The sequence below is a fragment of the Panthera pardus genome, unplaced genomic scaffold (genome assembly GCF_024362965.1).
Source record: "Panthera pardus isolate Hobbes unplaced genomic scaffold, ASM2436296v1 HiC_scaffold_27, whole genome shotgun sequence".
NCBI classification, from domain to species: Eukaryota; Metazoa; Chordata; class Mammalia; order Carnivora; family Felidae; genus Panthera; species Panthera pardus.
In genome coordinates, this window is record NW_026526843.1 from 110,646,753 (window position 1) to 110,654,595 (window position 7,843).

A 7,843-nucleotide genomic window follows, 5' to 3' on the forward strand; every position below is an offset into this window, starting at 1 on the left:
GTGTTCATTTTTTTTTATGTTTGATAAACATCTCCAGTAAAATCATCCGGGATTGTAGATTCCTTTTCAGAAGGCTTTTTGAAAAAAAATTATTTATTTATTTTCAGAGAGGGAGAAACGGTGACCAGGGGGAGGGGCAAAGAGAGAGGAGACAGAGAGAATCCCAAGCAGGCTCTGTGCTGCCAGTGTGGAGCCTGATTTGGGGCTCAAACTCATGAACCGTGAAATCATGACCTGAGCCGAAGTCGGACGTTTAACCAACTGAGCCATCCAGGCACCCTTCCAGAAGGCTTTTAATTGCAAATTTAATGTCTTTGATGGTTATAGGGCTGTCTAGATTATCTATGTCATCTGGGTTGAGTTTTGGTATTTGTAATTTTGGAGGAATTGATTCAACTCTTCTAAGTTACTAAATTTATGAATGTAAAGTGGTTTGTAGCATTCCCTGTTATCCTTTTGATGACTGCTGGATCTCTAGTGATAACTTGCTTCATTCTTGATACTGATGATTTGTGTCATCTCTTTTTCTTTTTAGAGGTTTAGTAGCTTTATTAATCTTTTGCAGCACTAGCTATTTGCTTTGTTGATTTCCTGTTGTTTTCATATTTTCAGTTTCATTGATTTCTGGTTTTTTTTAAAGTTTGTTTATTTATTTTGAGAGAGAGAGAAAGAGAGAGAGAGCATGCCCGGGAAGGGGAAGGGCAGAGAGAGAGAGGGAGAGAGAGAATCCCAAGCAGGTTCCATGCTGTCAGCACAGAGCCTGATGTGGGGCTTGAACTCACAAACCATGAGATCATGACCTGACTGAAATCAAGAGCTGGACACTTAACTGACTGAGCCACCCAGGCGCCTGATTACTGCTCTTTGTTATTTCATTCTTTTTGCTTATTTTGGGTTTATTTTACTCTTCATTTCTTAGTTTTTGGTGTAGGAACTTACATTATAAATTTAGAACTGTCTTCTTTTCTAATATAAGCATTTAGGGCTATAAATTTCACTTTTAGTACTGACTTAGTTACATCTCATATATTTTGATGTGTTGTATTTTCATTAAGTCCTATGTATTTTATTATTTCTTTGAAAACTTTCTCTTTGATACATCTATTATTTATAAATATGCTATTCAATTTCCAGGTGTTTAAAGATTTTTCTTCTTGTGTTTCTATTATTGATTTCTAGTTTGATTCTATTATGGTCAGAAAATATACTACATATGATTTATTTTCTTTTCTTTTTTTTTCTTTGTTTTTTTTTTAAATATATGAAATTTATTGTCAAATTGGTTTCCATACAACACCCAGTGCTCATCCCAAAAGATGCCCTCTTCAATACCCATCACCCACCCCCCCCACCCCCCATCAGTCCTCAGTTTGTTCTCAGTTTTTAAGAGTCTCTTATGCTTTTGATTTATTTTCTTTTAAATTTGTTGAGATTTTTTCCTCTGGCCTAGGATGTGGTTTGTGTTGGTGAATGATCCACAGGCATTTGAAAAAACATACACATTCCAGTTTTGTTGGGTGGAATGTTCTATAACGAGAATCCTGTTCATTGATTGTGTTGTTCAGATCTTATGTATCCTTGCTGATTTTTGGTCTGGTTGTTCCATCAGTTGCTGAGAGAGGGGAGTGTGTGAGGTCCAGAACTATAATTATGGATTTGATTCTTTCTCCTTTTAGCTCTTTCCATTTTTGCTTCATGTATTTTGAGACTTCGTCATTTGGTATGTTGAGAATCATTGTCTTCGTTGGGGTTGGTCTTTTCATCTTTATTTGTTTTTAGTAACTTTCTTTGCTCTCAAGTCTACTTTATCTGATGGCAGTACAGCTATTCTGTTTTTTTTTTTTTTTTTGGATTAATGTTTGCATGATATATGTATACTTTTCCATCAGTTTACTTTCAATCTGCCTATGTATTGAATTTGTAGAGTTTCTTGTAAACAGCACATAGTTGACTTTTTTTAATCTACTTTACCAGTTGCTGCCATTTAATTGATATGGTTAGGTTATTTTCATTTAAGATAATTATTGATATCATAGACCTAAGTCTAGCATTTTATTATTTTTCTTTTTGTTTTCTGTTTTTCTCATTATTTTCTTTAAAGTTTGTTTTCTTTATTTTTGTAAGTAGTCTCTACACCCATTGTGGGGCTCGAACTCACCACCCTGAGATCAAGGGTTTCATGCTGTACTGACTGAGCTAGTGAGACACCCCTCTCATTCTTTTTTTGTTTATCTTTTTTTGCCTTCCTGTGGGTTACCTGAACACTTTCTAGGATTCTATTTTGATTTATTTACGTTTTTAAATATGCTGTTTTATATAGTTTTCTGAGTGGTTCCTCTGGATGTTACTATATATGTACGCGACTTATCACAGTCTACCGGTATCAGCATTTTACCACTTGGAATAAAGTGTTGAAACTTTAATTCCACTTAGTTCCCTTTGCCCTCCTCATTTTTAACTGTCATTGTCTTGGATGTCAGATGGTATTTTCATTTTTGTCTCAGTCGTCACATATGGTTTACAAAACTCACGATCATATTGTATTTATCCGTATCTCTGCCTCTTCTGTTCTTTATTTCTTTTAATTATTGAATAGTATTCTATGGTATTAGATTTACCACGGTTTGTTTAACCATTCACCTGTTGAAGGACATCTGGGTTGTTCACAGTTTTGGCTATTATGAATGAAGCTAAGAACATTCATGTGCAGGTTTTCATGTCATATCATGAGCTCTTACTTCTCTGGGATACATGCCCAAGAGTGAAATTACTATGTCATGTGGTAATTGAAGATTTCGGTTTTATAAGAAACTGCCAAACTGTTTTCCAGTGTAGCTGTTCCATTTCATATTGAATGAATGATCAAGTTTCTCTGCTTGCATATTTCTGCTCTTTCTGTTGTTATCTTTTCCTTTCTGATGCTCCAAGATTCCTTCTGTCACCATAACTTTTCTGTTTGATGATCTTCCTTTAGCCATTCTTTAAGAGTCAGTCTGCTAGCGATAAATACTTTTAGTTTTCTTTGTCTGAGAATGTGTTTATTTCCCCTTCATACCTGAAGGATAGTTTGCTGGATAGCGAATTTGCTATCGAGAGTTCTTTTCTTTCAGCACTTTTAACTATAGAAATATTGGTAAAAGCAGAAAATGTCATGGAAAACAGATCTTACTCAACTATATTGGAAAATGACAATAGCCAAGATTCTAGCTCATCATCTTTCTGCATCCGGTCCAATTTTGGTGACTGTGTGATGACACACATCACAAGTAGCACCATTTAACATATATTCTTCAACATTCTTTTTTTAAAAGGTTTATTTATTTTTGAGAGAGAGAGTGAGCGTGCATGAATAGGGGAGGGGCAGAGAAAGAAGGGGACAGAGAATCTGAAGCGGTCTCTGCACTGAGCCTGATATGGGGCTCGAACTCATGAACCACGAGATCATGACCTGAGCCAAAGTCAGACACGCAACCGACTGAGCCACCCAGGCGTCCCCTTAAACATTCTTGATACAGGCAAATGGAAGGTTTTTGTTTCCTATTTTAAGGGTTGGTTTTAGGTTATATTAATAATAATGGCTAATATTTATTGAGTGTGTACAAGGCACTGTACTAATGAACTGACATGTCTCTTCTCTGTTAACATTCAAATGACCCCATATGTAGGTACTTTTATTACTCCCTTTCTCAAAGTCTTAAGACCTGGTGAGTGGCAATTCTGGAACTCTAACTCATTTCTCTCTGGCTTTAAATCTCATACTTCTTTTTTTTTTTTTAATTTTTTTAACGTTTATTCATTTTTGAGAGACAGAGATAGAGTGCGAGCGGGGGAGGGGCAGAGAGAGAGGGAGACACAGAATCCGAAGTAGGCTCCAGGCTCTGAGCTGTCAGCACAGATCCCGATGCGGGGCTCCAACCAATGAACCGTGAGATCATGACCTGAGCTGTGTATTACCTGCCAAGCCACAGTGGCAGAGATGAGGTGACCCTAAGTTCCATGGTTTCTAAGGGCAAACCTTCCTAATATTTTATAGTTCCTTTGTGTCTCTACTTCTAAGTAGATAATCTCTTATTAATATTCTAGCACAGGGCTCAGCAAACTTTTTCTGTAAAGGGCTAGATAGTAACTATTTTAGGCTTTGTGGGCCATCTGGTGTCTGTCACAACTACTCAACTTTGCTGCTGTAGCATGAAAGCAGCCACAGATGTAGGTAGATGAATGAGCGTGGCTATGTGCCAATACAACTTCATTTACAAAAAATGGTAGTGAGATTGCCCTGTGGACTGTAGTTTGCTGACTCCTGTCCTAGAGGAGATGCTTTTCTTTTAAATCATTTTGTTGGCCAAAGTAGAAAAAAGTTCCAAAATTGTTCTGTTACTAAATGGGCACCGTGGTATGCTGTTGTTAGAAGTATACACTGGTGAAAACTTTCTGAAGGGTGATTTCTATAAAAATCCATAAAAGTATTTATGCCAGTTGACTCAGTAATCCCACTTCTATCTGAAGATGTAATTAATAAAAAAGATTTATATTTAAATTTTGGTACAGGAACTTTCTTTAGAGAATCATGGACAATTGGAGACAGCCAAATAAGCAGCCATAGGGAATTAGTGAAGTAATTCCTGGTATATCCATGGACATACATGAAGCAGTAAAGCATCGTGGTTAAGAGCATGGGCTCTCGAGTCAGATTGCCTGGGTTCAAATCCCAGCTCTAGGTCTTACTAACCATGTGACCTTCAGTCACTTATATAACCTAAGTATTGGTTTCTTCATTTGTGAAGTGACAAAAATTCTGGTACCTATTTCATAGAATTGTGAGGATCAAATGGAATTATTCATTTAAAGCTCTTAACGCAATGCTCAGAACCCAAGTCCAACCTGAGTGTCACCTGTCAGGAAAATCATGAAGATAGGAATGCAGATGCAGACTTGGAAAAAACAAAAACAAAACAAGAACTAAAGAAAATGGAGACATGTTCGAGATAACTGAAAAAGCAGGATTCAGACTATATATGAAGTATGATTTTAATTTTGTGTTTAAAAACAAGAAATAGAAAAAAGAATGGAAGACATCAGCAGATTAATGGTTCAGAGAACTTGGTTTATAAACAGATTTAAAAACTGGCTCTGTGATCTTGTTCACAAGTAACTTCTGTGGGCCTCAGTTTCCTCATCTTCTAAATGGGCATAATGTCATTAGGGTGATGAAACTGAGATTATAGATGCAAAATATTTAACATAGTGACTGATATATAGTAGTTACTCAATAAATGCTAGCTATTTTAAAATTTTCTTTTTTTATGTTTATTTTTATTTTTGAGAGAGAGAGAGAGAGAGGGAGAGAGGTGGGGGCGAGGGACAGAGAGAGAGGGAGACACAGAATCCAAAGCAGGCTCCAGGCTCTGAGCTGTCACCACAATGCCCAACACAGGGCTCGAACCCATGAACCGTGAGATCATGACCTGAGCTGAAGTCGGATGCTTAACCGATTGAGCCACCCAGGCGCCCCTTAAAATTTTCTTAATTATGCCTACCCATTTTTTCCAAATCATTTTCAGGGAACATATAGTCACTCAGGAATATAGCTCTGAGTGTACTTTTAGTCTGTAAAAGGGAGCAATGGGATCTCAGAGCAACATGTTTACATATGCATCTTCAGCCTAAGAATTGAATTTATTCAAGACAATGAAACAATTAGTTCAAGTATGGAGAATTCAAGACTAGAAAAGGTGAAAAATGCTGTTATGCAGATGGCATCAAAGAGACTCATTTAAGGAAAAGAAGAGAGAAGTACAGGAAAAAATTCACCCAAGTAGAAATTAGTGAATTAGAAATCACTTAGTTTCCTTTTCTTGGGCACTTTCATGGTAGCCTTGCATGAAAAAAACAAAGATTTTACTTTTTCCCTCTGTTTTAAAAGGGTATCTCGGTGATCCAAAAAGGAATGTCAGGGTGCTTGATGCTCATTTGCTGACTGCACAAAGGAAGGCTAATCCTAGGCATGCAGTCCGCTACCTGATTCATATTTTGTTCTCCAAGGAAATTCTGACAGACGGCTGGGTAGGTGTCAATTCCCAAGGCCTCCGACCTCTAGATGCAAACAAAATGGCTGCATTAAGAGGTATGTAAAGTCATTATGGAATCTTGTTTTATCATCATTTGGTCATCTGATGAATGTTATTGGCAGTTGAAGAGATAGTGATGAGGTCGATGCAAATCTTAGAACTGTTTATTTTTTCACCTGTCTGACCCAGATTTTACAATTTAATATTTTATGTAATGGGTAACAGCTTGTAAAGAGTAAAACTTGTCCATAGGCTAATGGAACAAGACCAGCTTTATTGATTATTGTTGCTTATGGCTAGAATGAAGTCATTTCTTCAGTGCTGAAACCTGGTACTATAAAAATAAAGAACCGCCCCCCCCCGCCCCACCCCGCAAAATACAGGAGAATAAAACACACTTCTTTGCTAGTAACTGGCAACACAGAAATAGAATGTCATGATTAATCCATTTTAGCCTCCTGTCTTCCCGCCTTCCAGCAATTTGTATGAAGGTCCTAGAACTCATAGGCACTGAGGCCACAACAATGAATAAGTATTTCTGCCCACAAGGAGTTCACAGTCTAGAAAGGAACTGTTGAGGGAAACAGATCAATTCTCATCCAGGCAGTAATGTAGAAGCTCAGAGAGCAAAGCAAATACTGTGAGGGCATTAGGAAAGGCTTACTTAGGACAAAACATTTGAGCTAGATTTGGGAGGATTCCTTAGCTAGATAAATAGGAAGGGTATTCTAGGCAGAGGGAATAGCTTATGGGGAAGATAGACATGTAGTAGGCACAAATAGACTATGGTGTAATAATATTTGCAATAACACGATTTTCTGTTTATTTTCAGGTTTCCTTTTTAGTTTTAACTTATCCATAGGGTTATTCAAGGGCATTAACACCCAGAAATATTTGACTTTCTGTTACATACTTTTTTAACTTTTAATTTTTTTTTTGGAGACAGAGAGAACGTGTGAGTTGGGGAGGGGCAGAGGGAGAAGGAGAGAATCTTAAGCAGGCTCCACACCCAGCATAGAGCCTGAAGCCAGGCTTGATCTCACGACCATGAGATCATGACCTGAGCCAAAAGCAGGAGTTGGATTCTCAACCAACTGAGCCCACACTTTTTTTAAAAAGCACCAAAACGTCATCACTTCTCAGCCTTTTGGCTAAGATCAAGTGTAGTATATGTTCTTATTAATTTAATAAAAGCACCAGTGGCTCGTTAGCGGCTCCCTAGGTCAATGTTTTATAGGGAATTGTACATTAGAAGAAGTGAGATATTCAGCAAAGCATCCTCTTTGGGCAGAATTTCTAAACTCTCAGAAAGAGAGAAGAGAATGACAATTCAAAATAGAAAATTTCAGCTTTTTAAATAAAAAATGTCTTGTCAGTTCTTTGTTTTTTTTTTCTTTTTTAAAATTTTCATAAACGCTTTCTGCTCTTTGCAGAACATCTGCAATCAGTTTTTCCCGACTATGATTTGCGTGAATATGGAAATTACTGGCAAACCTGTATTGCCGATATCAATTCTCTGATCAGCTGTTTGCGTTCTGAAGCCAACACAATACGAGTAAGTTCTTTTTTATTTAAATATGGTCGCTGCTGTACAATTGCATACTGTGTACAATTCCGGAATGGATAGCATGAGACACTGGATCTTTAGGCTGTGTGCTCAAATTCTTGTTTATTTAATTTAGGGGCAGTGTATGTTCTGTGCCTGTTTGTTTCACTCTTTGACATTTATCCTCCATACAAATACCCTAAAGATAAAAGCAATCAAATGGAGTGTT

The 7,843-nt window shown here is 37.2% G+C and overlaps 1 pseudogene; it reads left to right on the forward strand.

The window, feature by feature from the left end:
• Positions 1-7,199: 7,199 nt before the first annotated feature.
• On the forward strand, positions 7,200-7,351 carry LOC128774028 (U2 spliceosomal RNA; annotated as a pseudogene).
• The last annotated feature ends 492 nt before the right edge of the window (positions 7,352-7,843 follow it).